This window comes from Oryctolagus cuniculus, chromosome 21, assembly GCF_964237555.1.
Source record: "Oryctolagus cuniculus chromosome 21, mOryCun1.1, whole genome shotgun sequence".
Lineage (NCBI taxonomy): Eukaryota > Metazoa > Chordata > Mammalia > Lagomorpha > Leporidae > Oryctolagus > Oryctolagus cuniculus.
In genome coordinates, this window is record NC_091452.1 from 27982798 (window position 1) to 28004735 (window position 21938).

Here is a 21938-nt window from a genome sequence, read left to right on the forward strand (position 1 = left end):
ATTCTAAAAAGTAAATGTTAAGTACTTATTTATATTACTTAGTATATAAAAGGAAATATAAAAGTAGAGATCTAGTATTTTTAAATATCTATCAGACAAAATTAAATTCATCACACAAAATCAAAAATATTAATTTTACGCATAGGTTTCTCAATAGCTAACTAAAACAGACAAAAATATCCATCATTCCCAAAAGCTACACATTGTTTTTTTACTGCCGTATAGTATTCTATAGAGTACATATCCCATAATTTCTTTATCCAGTCTACCGTTGATGGGCATTTAGGTTGGCTCCAGGTCTTGGCTATTGTGAATTGTGTTGCAATAAACATTAGGGTGCAGACCGCTTTTGTGTTTGCCAATTTAAATTCCTTTGGGTAAATTCCAAGGAGTGGGATGGCTGGGTTGAATGGTAAGGTTATCTTCAGGTTTCTGAGGAATCTCCAGACTGACTTCCATAGTGGCTTGACCAGTTTGCATTCCCACCAACAGTGGGTTAGTGTCCCTTTTTCCCCACATCCTCGCCAGCATCTGTTGTTGGTAGATTTCTGTATGTGAGCCATTCTAACCGGGGTGAGGTGAAACCTCATTGTGGTTTTGATTTGCATTTCCCTGATTGCTAGCGATCTTGAACATTTTTTCATGTGCCTGTTGGCCATTTAGATGTCCTCTTTTGAAAAATGTCTATTGAGGTCCTTGGCCCATCTCTTAAGTGGGTTGTTTGTTTTGTTTTTGTGGAGTTTCTTGATCTCTTTGTAGATTCTGGTTATTAACCCTTTATCTGTTGCATAGTTTGCAAATATTTTTCCCATTCTGTCGGGTGTCTCTTCACTCTCCTGACTTTCTTTTGCAGTACAGAAACTTCTCAATTTGATGCAATCCCAATAGTTGATTTTGGCTTTGACTGCCTGTGCCTCCCGGGTCTTTTCCAGAAACTCTTTGCCTGTACCAATATCTTGAAGGGTTTCTCCAATGTTCTCTAATAACTTGATGGTGTCGGTTCGTAGATTTAGGTCTTTAATCCATGTTGAGTGGATTTTTGTGTAAGGTGTAAGGTAGGGGTCTTGCTTCATGCTTCTGCACATGGAAATCCAGTTTTCCCAGAACAATTTATTGAATAGACTGTCCTTGCTCCAGGAATTGGTTTTAGATCCTTGATCAAATATAAGTTGGCTGTAGATGTTTGGGTTGATTTCTGGTGTTTCTATTCTGTTCCATTGGTCTATCCATCTGTTTCTGTACCAGTACCATGCTGTTTTGATTACAACTGCCCTGTAGTATGTCCTGAAACCTAGTATTGTGATGCCTCCGACTTTGTTTTTGTTGTACAAGATTGTTTTAGCTATTCGAGGTTTCCTGTGTCTCCATATGAATTTCAGCATCATTTTTTCTAGATCTGAGAAGAATGTCTTTGGTATCCTGATTGGAATTGCAGTGAATCTATAAATTGCTTTTGGGAGAATGGACATTTTGATGATGTTGATTCTTCCAATCCATGAGCATGGAAGATTTTTCCATTTTTTGGTATCCTCTTCTATTTCTTTCTTTAAGATTTTGTAATTCTCATCGTAGAGATCTTTAACATCCTTGGTTAAGTTTATTCCAAGGTATTTGATTGTTTTTGTAGCTATTGTGGAGCTGGCTCTTGAACCCAGGCATTCTGACATGGGATGCAGGCATCCCGACCCCAAGTGGCATCTTAACACTGTACCAGATGCGTTCTCTCTCTTTTTTTTTTTATTTTTTGACAGGCAGAGTGGACAGTGAGAGAGAGAGAGAGACAGAGAGAAAGGTCTTCCTTTTACCATTGGTTCACCCTCCAATGGCCACTGCAGCTGGCGCACTGCACTGATCCGAAGGCAGGAGCCAGGTGCTTCTCCTGGTCTCCCATGCGGGTGCAGGGCCCAAGGACTTGGGCCATCCTCCACTGCACTCCCGGGCCATAGAAGAGAGCTGGCCTGGAAGAGGGGCAACTGGGACAGGATCCAGCGCCCCGACCAGGACTAAAACCCGGTTTGCCCGTGCCACAGGTGGAGGATTAGCCTATTGAGCCATGGCACCGGCCCTTTGTAGTGACTGTGAATGGGATTGATCTCGGCAGTTCTTTATCAGCTGTGGCATCGCTTGCGAATACAAAGGCTGTTAATGTTTGTGCATTGATTTTATATCCTGCCACTTTTCCAAACTCTATGAGTTCCAATAGTCTCTTATAGAGTTCTTTGGATCCCCTAAATAAAGAATATCATCTGCAAAGAGGGATAGTTTGACTTCTTCCTTCTCAATTTGTATCCCTTTAATTTCTTTTTCTTGCCTGATGGCTCTGGCTAAAACTTCCAGAACTATGTTAAATAGCAGTGGTGAGAGTGGGCATCCCTGTCTGGTACCAGATCTCAGTGGAAATGCTTCCAACTTTTCCCCATTCAATAGGATGCTGGCCGTGGGTTTTTCATAAATTGCCTTGCTTGTATTGAAGAATGTTCCTTCTATACCCAATCTGCTTAGAGTTTTCATTATGAAAGGTGTGGCTCCCTTGCCCGCAAAGGAACGACACTGTTCGCAGCTTACCGGTCTTCAGTAGTCTTTTAATAAGAAAATAACAGCGACAGAGAAAGAATGAAGGGAGGAGCGTGGAAAGAAAAGCCCCCTCCTTCCTCAGCACACAGCTTATATACAAAATCCGGCCAATTGCAAGCAGGCTCAAGTCCATGCACAGAACACTCCAATCCGCCCTCTGTTCACCCAGTGTGCATGCGTCCTTGGGCCAATCAGATGAGGTGTCACACAGCAGGCAGGCTCACCGCACGATCCTCGGCGCCATCTTGTTGTTTACAACATTCTCAACTCCTCTGGAAAGTCCCGACCGTGGGAAAGCATTGCCCTAACAAAACTAGCAACATCTGCCTTGTGATAAAGACACAGCAACAGCTATCAGACTGACCTTGACGTGGGGGCTCCATGGCTGCACATCCCATGGAGCCCCACAAAAGGGTGTTGAATTTTATCCAATGCTTTCTCTGCATCTATTGAGATAATCATATGGTTTTTCTTCTGCAGTCTGTTAATGTGGTGTATCACATTGATTGATTTGGGAACATTGAACCATCCCTGCATACCAGGGATAAATCCCACTTGGTCTGGGTGGATGATTTTTCAGATGTATTGTTGTATTCTATTGGTGAGAATTTTATTGAGGATTTTTGCGTCTATGTTCATCAGGGATATTGGTCTATAATTTTCTTTCAATGCTGCATCTTTCTCTGGCTTAGGGATTAAGGTGATGCTGGCTTCATAGAAAGAATTTGGGAGGATTCCATCATTTTCAATTGTTCTGAATAGTTTAAGAAATGGAATTAGTTCTTCTTTAAATGTTTGGTAGAATTCAGCAGTGAATCCATCTGGTCCTGGGCTTTTCTTTGTTGGGAGGGCCTTCATTACTGTTTCAATTTCTGTCTCAGTTATGGGTCTATTTTGGTTTTCCATGTCTTCACAGTTCAATTTAGGTAGATTGCATGTGTTCAGGAATCTATCCATTTCTGATAGATATTCCTGTTTGCTGCATACAACTCTTTGTAGTAATTTCTGATGATTCTTTTAATTTCTTTGGTGTCTGTTGTTACATTTCCTTTTCATCTCTGATTTTATTGATTTGGGTCTTTTCTTTTTTTAGTTAGTTGGTCCAATGGGGTGTCAATTTTGTTTATTTTTTCAAAAAACCAGCTTCTCGCTTGGCTGATTTTTTGTAATGCTTTTTTGGATTCAATCCTGTTAATTTCTTCTCTGATTTTAATTATTTATCTTCTCCTAATAGATTTGGGTCTGGTTTGCTGCAGTTTTTCCAGGTCCTTGAGATGCGCTGAAAGTCCATTTATTTGGTGCCTTTTCAATTTCTTGATGTAGGCACCTATTGCTATAAATTTTCCTCTCAATACTGCTTTTTCCATATCCCTTAAGTTTTGATATGTTGTGTTGTTATCCTCATTTGCTTCCAGAAAGTTTTTGGTTTCTCTTTTGATTTCTTCTATGACCCAGTGTTCATTCAGGAGCATGTTGTTCCGTCTCCATGTGTTTGCATACTCTCTAGGGTTTCCTGAGTTGCTAATTTCCAGCTTCATTCCGCTGTGGTCTGAGAAGCTGCATGGTATGATTCTAATTCTTTTAAATTTGCTGAGACTTGTTTTATGGCCTAGTATGTGGTCAATCCTAGAGAAGGTTCCATGCACTGCTGAGAAGAATGTGAAGTCTTTAGATGTAGGATTGAAAGTTCTGTAGATATCTGTTAGATCCATTTGGGCAATAGTGTCAATTAAATCTGCTGTTTCCTTGTTGATCTTCTGTCAGGATGATCTATTTCTGAGAGTGGAGTATTGAAGTCCCCCAGTACTATTGTATTGGAATCTAAGTCTCCCTTTAAGTCCCTTAGCATATCTTTTAAATAAACCGGTGCCTTGTAATTAGGGGCATATACATTTATAATAGTTACATCTTCCTGTTGAATTGAACCCTTAATCATTATATAGTGCCCTTCTTTGTCTCTCTTAACAGTTTTTGTATTAAAGTTTATTTTGTCTGATATTAATATGGCTACACCTGCTTTTTTTTTGGTTTCTGTTGGCATGGAATATCTTTTTCCAACCTTTCACTTTCAGTCTGAATGCATCTTTATTTATTTATTTATTTTTTGACAGGCAGAGTGGACAGTGAGAGAGAGAGACAGAGAAAGGTCTTCCTTTGCCGTTGGTTCACCCTCCAATGGCCACCGCAGCTGGCATGCTGCGGCCGGCGCACCGCGCTGATCTGATGGCAGGAGCCAGGTGCTTCTCCTGGTCTTCCATGCGGGTGCAGGGCCCAAGGACTTGGGCCGCCATCCTCTGCGCTCCCGGACCACAGCAGAGAGCTGGCCTGGAAGAGGGGCAACCGGGACAGAATCCAGCGCCCCGACTGGGACTAGAACCCGGTGTGCTGGCGCCGCAAGTTAGAGGATTAGCCTAGTGAGCCGTGTCGCCGGCACTTTCAGTCTGCATGCATCTATGTTAGAAAGATGTGTTTCTTGTAGGCAGCAAATAGATGGGTTTTGTTCCTTAATCCATTCAGCCAGTCTGTACCTTTTAACTGGAGAGTTAAGTCCATTAATGTTCAATGTGACTATTGATAAGTGGTGACTTTGCCCTGCCATTTTCCCAAAGATATTTTCTAGTATATGCTTTGATCATCCTATGCCTTTACCTATCCTTTACCTTCTTTCATACTGATGGCCGTGTTTCTGTGTTTCTGAGTGTAACACATCTTTAAGCTTCTTTTGCAGGGCCGGACGAGTGGTGGCAAACTCTTTCACTTTCTGTTTGCTATGAAAGATCTTTATTTCACCTTCATTCCTAAATGAGAGCTTAGCAGGATATAATATTCTGGGCTGGCAGTTTTTCTCTCTTAGTACCTGAGCTATATCTCGCCATTCCCTCCTAGCCTGTAGTGTTTCTGATGAGAAGTCTGCTGTGAGTCTAATTGGAGATCCTCTGAGAGTAATCTGACGTTTCTCTCTTGCACATTTTAGGATCTTTTCTTTATGCTTCACTGTGGTGAGTTTAATCACAACGTGTCGTGGTGAGGATCTCTTTGGTCATGTTTATTGGGGGTTCTATGAGCTTCCTGTACTAGGATGTCTCTGTCCTTCTCCAAACCCGGGAAGTTCTCAGCTAGTATCTCACTAAAAAGGCCTTCTAACCCTTTCTCTCTCTCCCATGCCTTCAGGAACTCCTAGAACTCGAATGTTGGGTTTTTTAATAGTATCCTGTAGATTCCCAACAATATTTTTTAGACTTCTAATTTCCTCTTCTTTTCTTTGGTTTGACTGTATGTTTTTCTGTGCTGTATCTTCTAAGTCCGATATTCTCTCTTCTGTTTCACTGACTGTTTTTTAGACTCTCTAATGTGTTTGTCATTTGATCTATTGAGTTCTTCATTTCGATTTCTCTTCACTATCACTTTCCTGTTCTACTAGTTTCTACATTTCATTTTGATTCTTCCTTAAAATTTCATTTTCACGAGAGAGATTTTCAATCCTGTCCAATAAGGATTGCTGTAGTTCAAGGATTTGCTTTTGAAAGCTTCTAAATGTTCGTATCATAAATTTTTTGAAATCCGTATCTTGCATTTCTTCTATCTCATCATCTTCATAATCTTGGCTTGGGGTGTTTTGTTCATTTGGAGGCGTCATAGTGTCTTCATTGATCCTTTCCCTCAGTTTTTGTGTTTGTTGCTTGGCATTGTGAATTCTTCTTCCCTCACTGTGGTGTTTGTTTTTTTTTTATAATATGTCTGTGTTAAGTGGACTGCCTGCTGTTGGAGCCTTGGAGGCTTGAGATGGGTGTGGCCTGAGAGCTCTGCTTAGTTCTTCACGGTTAAGGGTGTGCCAAAGGTGACACACTCAGGTTAGGCGTGGTAATTCTCTTATTTATTTATTTATTTATTTATTTATTATTCTGGAGGGAAATAATACCGCACAGCTGAGCAGAATTGATGGTATTTAGCTTCTGATCTCTGGCTTCTATGTGTATATCATTCGTCTGCTTTTTCCCACAGACCACCCAAAGAATCTGTTCTGCCCTCAGTGTGGGCTCAATTTCTCCTGCAGTCTCCCACCAGGTTGCCTAGGTTACCAAACTGTAGCATCTCTGGAGAGCACTCACGTGACCTCCGTGAGTTCTCTCACCCCACCCCCACCCCCCACCTCAGTTCATTAGCTCTACCCTTTCACTAAATCCTAACCTCCTGGTATTTCACCCCCTCAGAGTCAGGTTTTTCCATTTGACTGAGGGCAGGCACAGTTCTGTCACATTGAGCTCTGAGTTCGTGCACAGCCTTGAGGTCACGCACAGCTCTGACGTCACACACAGCTCTGAGGTTGCTCACAGTCCTGAGGTCACTCACAGTGCTGAGGTCACACACCTGTTACGTATATCCAGAATGGCGCCTGCTCTTTGTCTCTTGCTCGCCTCTGCAAGGTCGGCAGAGAGAGAAACTCGTCCGTACCAGTCCCCCCCGCCTTTTTTTTCCCTTCTCTTCTCTCCTGTAGTCAGTCTGGTGAACTTTCCCCAGTGGGGCCTCAAGCCCAGTTCCCTCTGGGCTCTGTCTGCCACCGTTTCCCCCACCAATGTCTCAGTTACTGAGCTTACCTCCCCTTCCAGTGCCGATGTGTGGTCTCGGAGCCATGGGCGTCCCTGCTCTCCCCGCTGATTGTCTGCGTCACATCCACTAGATCCAGAAGAGTTTCCTCTGCATTTTTCCCCCCAAGCCTTTCCCTGTGATTACTGTAATTCCTCTTTTATCAACCTATCTTTTCCCGGACTATCAGTGCATGTCCCCACTATTCCGCCATCTTGGCTCCGCCTTCAAATAGTCTCTCATGAACTTGCAATTTTCACTCATTATTGTATCTGAAAGGTCACATCTATCCTAGGTAACTCCTTTCTGGAGTTTTAGAAGTAATTTATCCATTTATCTTTAAATTTTTCAGAATTTCTGATACCAATAACAACCAACTTCTCCATCACATCAGCAGGCATGCTCTCATCACTTCAACTCACTAAGCATCCTTTAGCTAGAAAGAAAATCTCCTACGTAAATAATTTCCAAGGCTCCAGTACCGTAATCTATGTCTTTCCCTTCATAATGAAACCAAAAAGTTACATTCCCCTCGAGTTTTGACTTACAAGGATCAAAAGCGATTTCCCCCTTAAAATGGCTTAACTCTTCTATCATAAGAACAGCTACTGCCCTACAATTAAATGTATTCAATGCGTATTTTTTCAATTATTGTGGTTTTTTTTTTTTGACAGGCAGAGACACAGAAACATAGACATAAAAAGAGAGCCCTCCCATGTGCTGGTTTATTCCCCAAAACTTGCAATAGCTGGGGCTGGGCCAGGCTAAAGCCAGGATCAGGAACTCAATCCAGTTCTCTCATCTGAGTGGCAGAAACTCAACTTCTTGAGCCATCAGTTACCTGCTGCCTCCCAGGGTGTTATTAGCACGAAGCTGCAATCTGGAGCAGATCCAGGAATCAAATCTAGGCATTGCGATGTGTGAGGGAGTCCCAACTGGCATTTTAACCACTGCATCCAATATCTATTGCTTTTACAAAATATTTGAGGTATTCTCCTACAGCACAAAACCAAGACATCACTTTCTCTCCCAAATATGAATGCGTCCCCCAGTCGCCCAGTCCTTCATAGCTGCTCCACCAGACATCCAGGAATTCATGAGTGACACAACCCCTGAGAACATCACTAACACAACCAAGGGGTGTTTTCTCCATACCGAGAACTAACATTGGGATTCACTTCCACCCTGATGACCACAAACCTACTCCCACCCCAAATATACTATGCTGGAGTCTGGTTCAGTGTCAATCCCTCAGAGACCCCTTCCTCAAAATGCTGCCAGTCTAAGACTCCCATCCTTTCTCTCTTGTCTTTATTGGAACCTTTCAGTCTTGATATTTCACAAAGCATTTATTGACTTGTTTGCTTATTTTTCTCTTGCTCATATTCCAACAGAATAACTGCAACACAGTTATCTCCAGACCCATGAGATAAGTTTCCCTTTGAATGGTCATGGAAATTATAAACCCACAGAAAGTCAATGTGCACAACAACAACCCATTGTCTTCTGAATAGCCTGCTACCTGTGGTGGCATTAAGATTTAATAATCATCTGCAGATCTAAAAGGAAATCACAAACTAAAGGAGCTTGAATCTTCCCGGAGGAATTTTCCTCCTGTAATCAAAAGAACCAAAGCAGATGAAGAACTTCTGTGGCTGGTTCTCTAATGATTTTGCAGTCAGCACACTCATGAGCTCAGACCTTCACACTTTCTCTCTAGAATCACAAGTATATGAATTCCTTCATTATGAAGTTCATGACCACATCAGTCTACAGTACAAGGGACAGACCCTGGCTAACTTGAAGCCAATCAAGACAATCTAGTTATGAGATCTTTAGCAAACTTTTCCCTCTAATTTTCTGAATCACTCCAAGAAATCACAGTGCTCCTTCATCCTGTGTCACATGCCTAAAAACCTCTAACAGCAACCACCAGGATTTTGCCCAGTCTCCCCACTTTGGATTTTGTCCTTTTAGAGCAATTATATCACATAATTTTGAAGGTATTGTTGTTAAATGGGTTGAGCTATGGATGGCTCTGAGGCTGTGTGCAGTATCAATGACCTATGATACTTCATATTGTGTATGATAGGAAATATCAAGGAGGCAGACACTGGGAGGATTCAAGAGTCTGCAGGTTTTGCTGCAGTGAGTGAGTTCAGGAGCCTCTGGAAACCACGTGGTTTCTGAATTCGCTCCACCCTCATCAAAGTTGCCCTCCTTTGAGGACAGGAAGCCTGATTCTTGTAGCCAAGAGGATCAGTGACACACAGTCATTGTCCCTCATGGAAAGGAGGCACGCAGGAGAGTCATCCTAATGACTTGTACTACTTTTTAAAAAGCTCACCTTCTCTAATTCCAGTAACGTCAAAAGTTTAAAAACCACTGTTCATACTGGTAGTGCAAATTTCAAATAATGTTGTGAGTTTTAAGACACCTGCTTGGAAAGATGTCTGTAGCTATCTCAACACTGTAGGGGAAATGAACAACTTCAATGAAAGAAGGCAGGGTTACAGCAGCTCACGCTGCGGCTGGATCCCAAGAGCACTGGCCTGCTCCAATGCAGGACTGCCAAGATCCCGACACTCTGCATATTCTTCCCGCTGAGTGTGTTTGTAAAATTTCCTAAAACTTTAAATGAGAAAATGAAAGCCTCTGTGCTATTTCTAAGAACTGTCCTGGAGAAGGCACACAAAGCCTCCTTCTCAGCCTTGGGGAATGCAGTCACCAACCTTTTCTTTCCAGTAGATATTATAATCAGAGTCCAAAGTATAATTCTTCATTGAATAAATAGCATGAGATTTTGATTATTACACACAACACTTTTTTTACTACTCAATTCCCCTACAGCAGAAGCTGGGTTGGGAGCAGGAGGGACAGTTGCCCACCCCTGGCCTGTAATCCTGAACATGTGGGCGCTCCCATAGACTGAACCATCTTTTCACTTCAGCTGGCAGGTGTCGTATCAATTCCTGAAACCATTAACTGCATCATCACAATTATTAATATGTAACCACCTGTGCTATCCCAATCTCAAACACCACTCTTTGTATGACCAGTATGAATTACAGAAATCTCCTACTATTCTTCCTATATGAGTAGCAGTGATTACAACATACTGGAACCTAGACACCACATACTTTGACATGGCTAGAGGAGAATACCCAAGTTTATACCAACACATATTCTTATTCTTTGGCCACCCCAAAGTATATACTCTGATCTGACCTGTTTCTGGAATAATTTAACCCTCTGGAATCTGTTGTTCTGAGGGAATAAGAGTATGAGCTTGAATGAACATTTTTTTTAAATTTACTTATTTAAGAGGTTGAGTTACAGGCAGTGAGAGGGACTGACAGAGAGAAAGGTCTTCCTTCTACTGGTTCACTCCCCAAATGGCCACAATGGCTGGAGCTGCACTGATCTAAAGCCAGGAGTTTCTTCCAGGTTTCCCTCGTGAGTGCAAGGGCCCAAGCATTTGGGCCATTTTCTACTGCTTTTCCAGGCCATATCAAAGAGATGGCTTGGAAGAGGAACAGCTGGGACTAGAACTGGTGTCCATATGGGATACCGGCCCTGCAGGCAGAGGATTAATCTACTGCACCACAGCAATGGCTCCAATATTGCCTCTTTTTTTTTTTTGACAGAGAGAGTTAGATAGTGAGAGAGACAGAGAGAAAGGTCTTCCTTCCGTTGGTTCACCCCCCAAATGGCCGCCACGGCCAGCGCGCTGTGCTGATCTGAAGCCAGGAGCCAAGCACTTCCTCCTGGTCTCCCATGCAGATGCAGGGCCCAAGCACTTGGGCCATCCTCCACTGCACTCCCGGGCCACAGCAGAGAGCTGGAATTGAAGAGAAGCAACCGGGACAGAACCGCACCCCAAGTGGGAGTAGAATCCAGAGTGTCAGCGCTGCAGGCAGAGGATTAGCCTAGTGAGCCGCAGCGCCGGCCCCAATATTGGTTTTTAAAGACTGACTGTCCGAGCTCCCCATATACTTACAGCAGGAACAGACATTAACTCCAGAGCATATTTCACACAAGTACCATAATTATCACTACTCCCACGGAAATAAAAGCATTTATTTCACTAGCAACCATATAAGGAGGCGGTATCAAAAGAGCCCAGGCACATTATGAACCCTGGATCTCATCTTCCTACTTACAGTCAGAGGTGTTCACAGGAATTGTGCTAGCCAGCTGTTAAGTACTGTTCTTCATGACGCTGTGCTGGAGCACAGCTCTATTGCATCTTTCCAATAGAAGCTCTATTTGCAATCAAAGGAGGATTCACTCAGATTCCTATCATTTTCAGAATGTACACTCAATTCTACCTGAGCTAAAATTCACTTTGCAGTTATATTTGTAGTTGCAAATATTTTTTCCAAAACATTTTCTGGGATTATAGGCAGAAGACAATCTTGATGCATATACAAAATGAAATACCATATCAACAATGGGCTCCTTTATTAACAGCCATGGTAGTCTTAATTTTTGTTATTTGAGAAAGTTTTGCCTCAAAATGAGATGCGTCCATACCTGATCTCAACCACGAACCTTGAATGATTTCACATAGTGCCCAACACTATATCATGTACTTGAAGAGATATTTATGTAGAATCCTAAAATAAGGAAGGAACCAAACCCCCTGCAACTGATTGGAAGCCAGCCATATATCACTGTGACTTTCTCAATAAAGCTGCAAGTAAAAATGTTATACAAATTTGCCAAGGTTAACCCAGCTTGAATTCATTTATCTCTTATGACACACCAATTCCAACTAGACTTTGAGATGCTACATCACTCATTGCAGAACAACTACTCTGTTTCATAATCACACACTAACAATCTCTCTCAATTAATTTAGTTCTTTACATTATTTCAATATATTAATAACTAAAGTTGTCGCTCCCCCACTCGTGGAGGAACGACACTGGACCCTGCGCTGTTCTCTTCGCCCGGCCCTTCCCGGGTTTGCTGCCATCTCCCCCACCCCCACCCCGCCTCCACGGAGGGGCAGCACCCCCGCCGCTTTCCCCGCTTCCACGGAGGAGCGGTACACCGCCAGCCAGCTCTCAGGGGTTCCTCAGATGTTCCTCCTGCATGTTGTCTCTCTCCTCCTTTATAGTCCTCTTCCACCAATCCCAACTCTGCTACCCACATGCCGAGCACGCTGCTCTCCTCCAATCAGGGGCAGGATCAGCTCCTGCAGCTTGTTAGTCAAATTGGTGAGGCAGCTGTGTGGAAGTTGTTTACTCTCTCTGAGCGCCATATGATGGGAGATCAGATGCATAGAATTAGTCCTAGCAATTCCAGTAATTTAGTCTAGTCTCGGTTGCTCCCCACATAAAGTAAACAACACAAGTACCATAAATGCCCAAGTAGAAACAGCCAAGAACATTTCACCAGTTATTACACTAATCTTAATTTGCCCTTCCATCCTCATGAGCTCTATACATAACAGAAAAAATTAACAACCCCTCCCTAACTGTGAAATCTACAGGACATCAGTGTTACTGAAGCTGTGAAGATAAACTCTGCCTCCTGTAATTCCCAAAACAGATTTAAAATCAGGAGAACTATGCTTAAGATAATTGAGTAGTTCTATGTACAGAAATGCCAATCTGGCCGGCGCCGCGGCTCACTAGGCTAATCCTCTAACTTGCGGCGCCGGCACACCACGTTCTAGTCCCGGTCGGGGCGCCGGATTCTGTCCCGGTTGCCCCTCTTCCAGGCCAGCTCTCTGCTGTGGCCAGGAAGTGCAGTGGAGGATGGCCCAAGTGCTTGGGCCCTGCACCCCATGGGAGACCAGGATAAGTACCTGCCTCCTGCCTTTGGATCAGCACGGTGTGCCGGCCGCAGCGGCCATTGGAGGGTGAACCAACGGCAAAAAGGAAGACCTTTCTCTCTGTCTCTCTCACTGTCCACTCTGTCAAAAAAAAAAAAAAAAAAAAAAAGAAATGCCAATCTGTATACTAATTTCAACCAAGGATGTTTTGCACTCACCAGCCATCCATTATTAAACCTAAAAACAGATGCCATTCCAGTATATTTCAACCAAGGAACCCTCACATTCACTACATCCAGTCTACTTTAGGGCCAGCATCTCCTAATTTGTGGGTCCAACTGCAACATCATGCCTATTGTACCTTCAGTACCACAAAAGCACTTTGAAAATTGATCAATACCTTTGTCATATCATCGTTATGTAGCTAGTTAGCATTAATGTTTTAAGTTAAAGATCGAGAATAATCTCCAAAATGAAATGCCACAATTAGATATATCAACATGCTCTCTCCCTATTATCCCAATGATTGTAGGTAGCAATATTCATTTTATTCCAACTGAAGTCCTTCAAATACCTACACTATTAAGTCCACAACAAAAGTTATTGCATCATCATAAAATGAAATCCCATTAGGATAAGCAAAACTTACTTGCCCCTTTCATTACCCCAACAATATTAGCCCTTGTAATTCTCAATATCTTATTCCCTAATATTTTATTCCCCTCCCCCAACCTCCTATAGAGCAATCAGTCTCCATTCAACAATAACTAATGCAACTACTTCTTAAAGACAATACAGAACATTAAAGATGAATCAGACCTCTAATACTACTCACTCACTATATTCATTGCTTCAACAAATCTACCAAGACAATTACCTCATTTACACCCAAACCTAGTTATCAATAAATTTAGAAACAGCTATACCACCATGAGCAGGAGCAGACTTTACTGGCTTCTGCCATAAAACAAAAGCATCAACAGTCCACTTATTCCCTCAGGGCACACCAGTCCCACTTATTTCTGTATTAGTCTATTTATTCAACCCACAATCTTAGCCATCTAATTAACAGTCAGTATTACAGTGGCCCACTTATTCTTACACCTTCTTGGTTTAGCCACATTAGTCTTAACATTCATTAGCCCCACAACAGCTATAATTACATTTAGGAGTCATGCTCCTCTAACAGTTCTAGAATTCTCTGTGGTTAACTGCCTCGCCCAAGCTTAAGACCTGACGCTAGAAAATCAAAGTTAGGATTCTAACCCAGATCAGCTTGATTTTATAGCTTCTATTTCTAACTACTCTGCAAGAACACCCTGTAGCTACATATTTCCAGGTGGTTCCAGTTAATCGTTAATATATGTGGTAGGTGAATAAAATTGAAACCTCTGAGTTTAAAAATAGTTACCACTGGCATTAACCAATCATGCCTATCATTTCTACAGATCTGTACACACCCATTCCTCAAATCTGTATTATTTATAAGCTCCAGAGATAAGACCCACAACCTTAACAATGAACAGGATATCTGAAACAGAGAAATAATTGATCTCTTATTATTGATAGCCTTACACTAATAGGCATTCCTCTCCTGAATGGCTTCTACTCTAAAGACTCAATCATTCAACCCACAAACACATCCTAAACCACCGCCTGAAGCTTCTTAATCACACGCATTGCCCCCTCCTGACCAGCTGTCCACAGCACTCACAGCAATTTCTATGCATTGTTGACACATCCCTGATTCTCAGCTCCAATTTATTAATAATGACCCGTTCCTAATTAACTCAGTCAGATGCCTTGCAATTGGGAGGGTTTTCTGCAGGCTTCCTCATCTCCCACAATATCACTCCTGTAGCCATCTACCAAATAACTTAACATTTTACACAAAACCATCAGCTCCCATCATAAGCATTTTATGACCACAGCAATGCAATGAACCAACATTCCCAAAATCAAATCTTACTCTCATGCATTCATGTTCTCTAATTATGTGCAGTTCTTCCTGACAATTATGCACTACCTATCACATTTCAACCTCTCAACAAGCCTAAAATCACTTTTATTGTATATAATCTGACTGGAGAAAGTGACTCCCAAATATTTCCCACTTTCAAATAAAGACTCTAAAAAAATCTCTGTTGAACAATACTTCTTCTTTCCTAATTTCCCTTGTTAACCACATAAGGAGCCATCTAATTCCCCAGATAATTTCAGTAACAATAAAGATAATAACAATGAAAGACTGAACAACAGAAAAATAACCATTTCAGTTAAGGAATGAGCAGAGGACCTGGACAGATAGTTCTTAAAAGAAGAAATACAAATAGCCAAAAATATATGAAAACAATGCTCAATATCATTAGCAGTGTGACCCTGTGCCTGGCTGGGAGACTGCCTGCTCAGCCCATGCAGGAGGTTAAGAGGGCGTGGCACACCATGCCTCCCAGGAAGGACCCTATGACCTGACTGCTGGCAGGGGGCAGGAGCCCCAGGCACATTCCCCCACCTCACACTTCCTGTTCAAGGGCCTTGTAATTGCCAATCAGGTAAGCAGCTCCCTGGTGTGGCCCAGGCCCATCAGGACCACCTGGGAGTCTACAAAGGCTACATGACTTTCAAGCTGATTGGAGAAGCACAGCTTTACCTTATATCACATCAGCTTTACCCTACAGAATCAGTGTTGCCCTGAATTAGCTACGCCACCTCTGCCTGCCCTTTAAAAGCTTGAGATTGGTTGTTAGTAAACAGACAAGTTCACCGAAACGTGTCTCCGGTGCTTCTTGAAGAATGCTGTCGCTCCATCATCCCAGCACTGCGGGCCTCGAAGGAGAACAAACCAAAACTATCATAAGGGGCCGGCTCTGTGCCATGGCTGCTAAAGTGGCACCGGTTCAACTCCTGGATGCTCCATCTCAGATCCAGCTTTCTGCTAGGGCCTGGGAAAGCATCAGAAGATGGCCCAAGTCCTTGGGCACCTGCACCCGCGTGAAAGTTCAGGAAGAAGCACCTGGCTTTAGATCAGCACAGCTCCGACCTTTGCCGCCATCTAGGGGGTGAACCATCGGATAGAAGACCTCTCTCTCACTGCCTCTCTGTAACCCTTTCAAATAAATAAATACATCTTTCAAAACAACAACAGCTATAATAAGATATCACCTCACTCCTGTCAGATGGCTATTATCCAAAAGAGCAACAAATGCTGGCAAGACAATGGAGAAAGGGGAACTCCTACATACCATTAGTGTGAATGTAAATTAGAGCAACCACTGTGGAAAAACACTATAGATATTTCTTTTTTTTTTCTTTTCTTTTCTTTTCTTTTTTTGGACAGGCAGAGTGGACAGTGAGAGAGAGAGAGAGAGAGAGAGAGAAAGGTCTTCCTTTTGCCATTGGTTCACCCTCCAATGGCCGCTGCGGCCAGCGCACCACGCTGATCCGAAGGCAGGAGCCAGGTGCTTCTCCTGGTCTCCCAAGGGGTGCAGGGCCCAAGCACTTGGGCCATCCTCCACTGCACTCCCGGGCCACAGCAGAGAGCTGGCCTGGAAGAGGAGCAACCGGGACGAATCCGGCGCCCCGACTGGGACTAGAACGTGGTGTGCTGGCGCCACAGGCGGAGGATTAGCCTAGTGAGCCATGGCGCCAGCCTTATAGATATTTCTTTTAAAAAAACCAGAAATACATTTGCCATATGATCCAGCAATCCTACAACTGGGTACATACCCAAAAGATATGAGCACACTGTGTAAAAGCCATGTCCACCATGTGTATAATATAACAGTGTTCACAATAGCCAAAATACCCAATCGACCAAGGTGTCCATCATCAGACAAATGGATAAAGCAAAAGCAGTTGGGCCAACGTTGTAGCCTAGTAGAGCAGCACAGTTGCTGTCTGCAACATCGGCATGCCATATGGGTACTGGTTCAGGTCCCAGGTACTCCACGTTCAGTCTAGAACCTGCTAATGCACCTAGGAAAGCAGCAGAGGATGGCCCAGGCGCTTGGGATCCTGCACCCACATGGGAGAGTCAGGTGAAGGGCCTGGTCCTGATTTTGGACTGACCCAGTCCTGGGCATTGTGGCCATTTGGGGAGTGAACCAGCAAACAGAAGATCTGTGTCTGTCTGTCTGTCTGCCTCTCTCCCCCAACCCCAACTCTATTTCAAATAAATTTTTTTTTTAAAAAAAAAGGCTTCACTGCAGGACAACATGTTGAGTGAAATAAGCTAAACACAGAAAAATACCGCATGTTCTCTCCTACATGCAGGTGCTAAACTTTAGAACAAAAATTGGAAGTGAAGCAGTCAGGACTCGAACCACAGCCCATGTGGGATGCCGGGACTGCAGGTGACAGCTTTACCTGCTTTACTGTTTACCATAGTACTGGACCCACAAACTCTGGTTTACATCTGTGTCACAGTGGAGAATTAGACACTACTACAGTTTTAATGATTCTGTGACTTTTAAAATTTAGGAGCGAATCTGAGAACCTTTTCATTCGATGATCACTTACAGCACTTGCCTACACTCCTGCTCAGCTACGGGCTTTTCACTCTGTACTTGTTGAACTCTTCACTTGGTGCAGCACTAAGCCTTCGCCCACAATGGGAACCAAGAATGCTACCTCAAAAACAAAAAAACAATTGATAAACTAAAAAAAATTTTTCAAGTAAAAATTTTAAAAAATCAAGTAAAAAAAATAAAAGTGTAACGATGACCAATCAACCACACCAGCACCCACATTAACCAGCTTTCATCACTAGGACACCACAGCTGGACAACCACAAAGGCCAATTCCTCAACCTCAAGTCACTCCGTCTTCTGCATTCTAAAACCCAGTAACAATTTCCACCTTATCACCACCCACCCTTCACATCATTCTACACACCCGCCCAACTGCAAGGCACCCAAAACCCCAACATGTGACCCCCAAGTTTCAGGACACCCTTCAGTAGACAAGGCAGTTATACAAACCAACACCGCAACAACACCGCAAGAACACGCCCTAAATATGAATACTAGTCACGCTAAAAACCATCGCACAAGAGGTAACACGATTCCGCACCCAATACTTCCCAACGATAAGCCCAAAGCATGAGAAACAGAAGCGTTGCAAGAAACCTTACACAATACACCACACACACACAATCTTAATGAAAACACAGCGCAGGTCGTAATTCTCACGTGGAATTTAACCATGACCAACAACAACAACAAAAACTCCTCCCTCTATTCCAACTTCAGGAACTCGCCGCCCCGGCAGCACCCGCAGCAGGACACCCAGCAGACCAGCCGCCCCCCGAGCAGCACCGAGTCCCCGACACGCACACTCCCAGCGTCCTGGAGGCTTCCTCCCGGCTCCCACCCCCGGGAGAGCGTCCCGGGCCTCCGGTCACGACCCCCACCCCGCGACGCCCCCTCAGACGCTGACCACAGGACTCACCGGGCCTCAGGGGCAGCGCGGGGATGGCGACGCGACGCGCGGCACCGGGCACCGGGACCAGGGACGTTCTCCAGGCGGGAGGCGGACCCGCCCGGCACCTGGAGCCCTCGTGTCCGTGTGCCGGCCCTTTCTTCCCTCGGGCCTCTCCACAGCGTCTTCCGGTCTTGAAGGTCAAGCCGGGCGCGCTGGACATCCTGCAGGTGACAACCCTCCGCCTCAGAACATAACCACAAGAAGATGGCTGCTGCAGCACTGGGCAGAGCTTTTATAGCCCCGCTATTCAAATAAGGGCTCCTGAGAGGTTCACTTCCATTGGGTACCGTGGAAGGCACCAACCAATCAGAAAGGACCGCTTGCGACTGCGCAAAGGCGGCCAGCCCTGGGAGCCGTCCCCAAGCCGCTCCACGGCTGCTGAGCATCCTGAGGTGGCGCGGGGAGTTCTCTGCGCCTGCGCAGTGATGCGGGGCAGCGGGAGCACGGCACCACAGCTCCCTGCCTGAAGAGGGCGCTCCTGCGACCCGGCGGCTGCCGGCCCAGGAAGCCCGAGTGTCCCGCCCCTCCCGGCTGCCCCAGAAGCTGGGCGCTGACAGCAGGGGTGCCTGCAGCCGGCGCCCGGGGAGAAGGGAGCAGCCCCGCCGCCCGTGACGGCCCTGCCCGCGAGCGCCCTGAGGAGCCGCTGCTGACCCGGACCCCGCCTGCCCAGGGAGCCCCGGCAGGCAGGTCCCCATCTCTCCCCCAGGTTCCCGGCACCGGGGCTCGGCAGGCACCCTCCCCCACCTGACCTCTGTCCTCCCAGGCTCGATTGGCCTTGCCTTTTGGACTGGACCCTCGCCAGATCCCGGCGGTGGCCTGCAGTCCGCTCACCAGTGCTTCTGCTTGCACAGCTGGTGCCGGGCTGCGGCTACCTCGGTGCAGGCGACTCCCTGTTCAGCGGGGACCGGGACCCCAGTGCGTGCAAGATCTCTGTTTATCCGCCTGTCAGGAGAAAATAAATAATGGAGCATTTGCTAAAGGTAGCGGACAAAACTAAGAAATTTGGAGACATGAATGGATTGAAAGCCGCTTTTCCCAGGCTGAGAGAATGGAGATCCCTGCTCAGGAGGTTTCCCCCGGGCTTGCTGTCTTGTATTTTCCTCACAGCTTTGGAATCAAGATTACCCCGGAATCACGAAATGATATGGGCAGTTTTTGCTTTTCTTTATTTTCTGGAACACCTTGTAAAAGATTAGACATTTAGTAGACTTTATTAGCAAAGCTATCTGGCTTAGAGCTTTGGGAGAGATGCTTTGATTACTATTTTCTAGCCATTAATTGCTTTATTTTTGCATCCAAAATTTCTTCTTTTGCCCAAAATGCCAATACATAATTTCCCAGGAATTTATGCATTGAAGATAGGTTTAGAAATGTATCAAAGGGCTGGCACTGTGGTGTAGCGCATAAAGCCGCCGCCTGTGGTGCCAGCATCCCATATGGGCGCTGGTTTGACTCCCAGCTGCTCTACCTCAGATCCAGCTCTCTGCTGTGGCCTGGGAGAGCAGTAGAGGATGCCCAAGTCTTCAGGCCCTGCACCCAGGTGGGAGACCCAGAGGAAGCTCCTGGCTCCTGGCTTTGGATCAGCACAGCTCCAGCTGTTGTGGCTGTTTGGAGAGTGAACCAGCGGGTGGAAGACTTTTCTCTCTCTGTCTCTCTCTGCCTCTGCCTCTCTCTGTAACTCTGCCTTTCAAATAAATAAATAAATAAATCTTTTTTTAAAGAAATGTATCAATACACATGTATTCCTAATATTTAAAAGTAATTTCTAAAAGATTCTTTGCTTTTGCTCCCTGCTTTCTGTTTGGTATTTTAAGCATCTCATTTTTCTTCCATTCTCTTAGAAGATGTCTACCTCATCAGTCTTGAAAGAACCAGGTCTTGGTTTCCTGACCATCTGTACTTGTTCACTGTGCACTTTGCTGATTTCTATCACTATCCCCACCCCTGCCACCGCCCCGTCCAGCCTTAGGTTCATTAATGTGTCGGAGGCTTGGCCCGCACTGTGGCATGTTTGGGAGGTAGGACCTTTAAGAGGCGAGGCCCAGTAGGAAGTCCCGAGGTCAGCTGGGGGCACTACTCTCAGAAGGGACTGTGCAAGCTCCGTCTTGTTCTGGCTACAGTGCTGAGATGTGATCCCTTCCTCAACAACCCATGTGCCGTGGAGCCCTCACCAGAGTCAGGTTATGCTGTTTGGGCTTTTAGCCTCCAAACCTGTGAGCTAAATAAACCTGCTTACTTCATACAGTTAGTTTACCTTGGGCATTTCATTACAGTAACAGAAGCTGACTAATCGTCTTTATTATTTTATTTCTCCTTATATATCTGTCTTCTTGTTAATCTTTTTTGGTCTACTGCTCTTTATGCAATTTCTGGATTTCAATGTTTAGCGTACTACAGCTAACTTTTCACAACTCCCAAAATGTACATTTAATGTACTGTTTGCAATATGCCCTAAAAGTTGACACGCAGGGGCCGGCTCTGTGGTGTAGCAGGTAACACCACCACCTGCAGTGTGAGCATCCCATATGGGCACTGGTTCGAGACCCAGCTGCTCCACTTCCCATCCAGCTCTCTGCTATGGCCTGGGAAAGCAGTAGAAGATGGCCCAAGTCCTTGGGCCCCTGCACCCGCATGGGAGACCTGGAAGAACCTCCTGGATCCTGGCTTCAGATCAGAGCAACTCTGGCTGCTGTGGCCAATTGGAGAGTGAACCAGAGGATGGAAGACTTTCTCTCTCTCTCTCTCTCTCGCTCTCTCTCTCTCTTCCCCCTCTCCTTCTCTCTCTGTGTAGCTCTGACTTTCAAATAAATAAATCTTTTTTTTAAAAGTTGGCATGCAGTGTTTTCATTGTCATTCAGTTCTAAATGAGATTTTTTGACTTTCCAGTCCACAAGCTACTTAATAACATGCTACTTAATTTTCAGATTCAAGCGATTTTAGAAACTGTTCTTTAGCTTTTACTTTCTAATTTTCATTAGTCTGAACAGTGTTTGATATCTATCCACTGATTAGTAATCTAAAACCTCTTTTATAGCCTAATTATGGCCAATTTCTTAAAATATAAATGTGCTTGAAAAGAATGTTTATTTTTTGTTTGCTTGGTACAGAAAATTTTATACAACTAAGATACACAAATTGGGGGGTGGAGCCAAGATGGCGGAATAGTGAGGGCGCGCACAGATAGTCCGGGAAAATTTAGTTTAATAAAAGTGGAGTTATGGTAGCCTCAGAAAAAGGATCAGGAAAAAATTGCAGAGGAAACTCTTCCGGATCTAGTGGCTGTGACTCGGAGGACCTACTGGGAGAACAAGGTCGCCCACCGCGTGGAAGCCGAGCCGCGGGAGCCGCAGGGTCTGCACACCAGTGCAGGAAGGGGAGTGGATGTCACACAGACACCAGCGGGGAGAGCAGGGACGCCCAGCCCTGGCCATTTGTGGGCATGTGGGGATGGGGAGAGAACCAGCAGAGAGATGGGAGCACTTTTTATTTTATCTGTCTCTGCCTCTCCAATAAA

General features: G+C 44.7%; 1 long non-coding RNA gene across 1 annotated transcript in view; it reads right to left on the reverse strand.

The window, feature by feature from the left end:
- Positions 1–18683, reverse strand: part of LOC103345644 (uncharacterized) — a 56266-nt gene extending 37583 nt beyond the window's left edge. Inside the window, exon 1 of the long non-coding RNA XR_011385174.1 lies at positions 18392–18683. This is a non-coding gene — a long non-coding RNA (uncharacterized lncRNA). The remainder of the gene's footprint in view (positions 1–18391) is intronic.
- Between the last annotated feature and the right edge of the window lie 3255 nt (positions 18684–21938).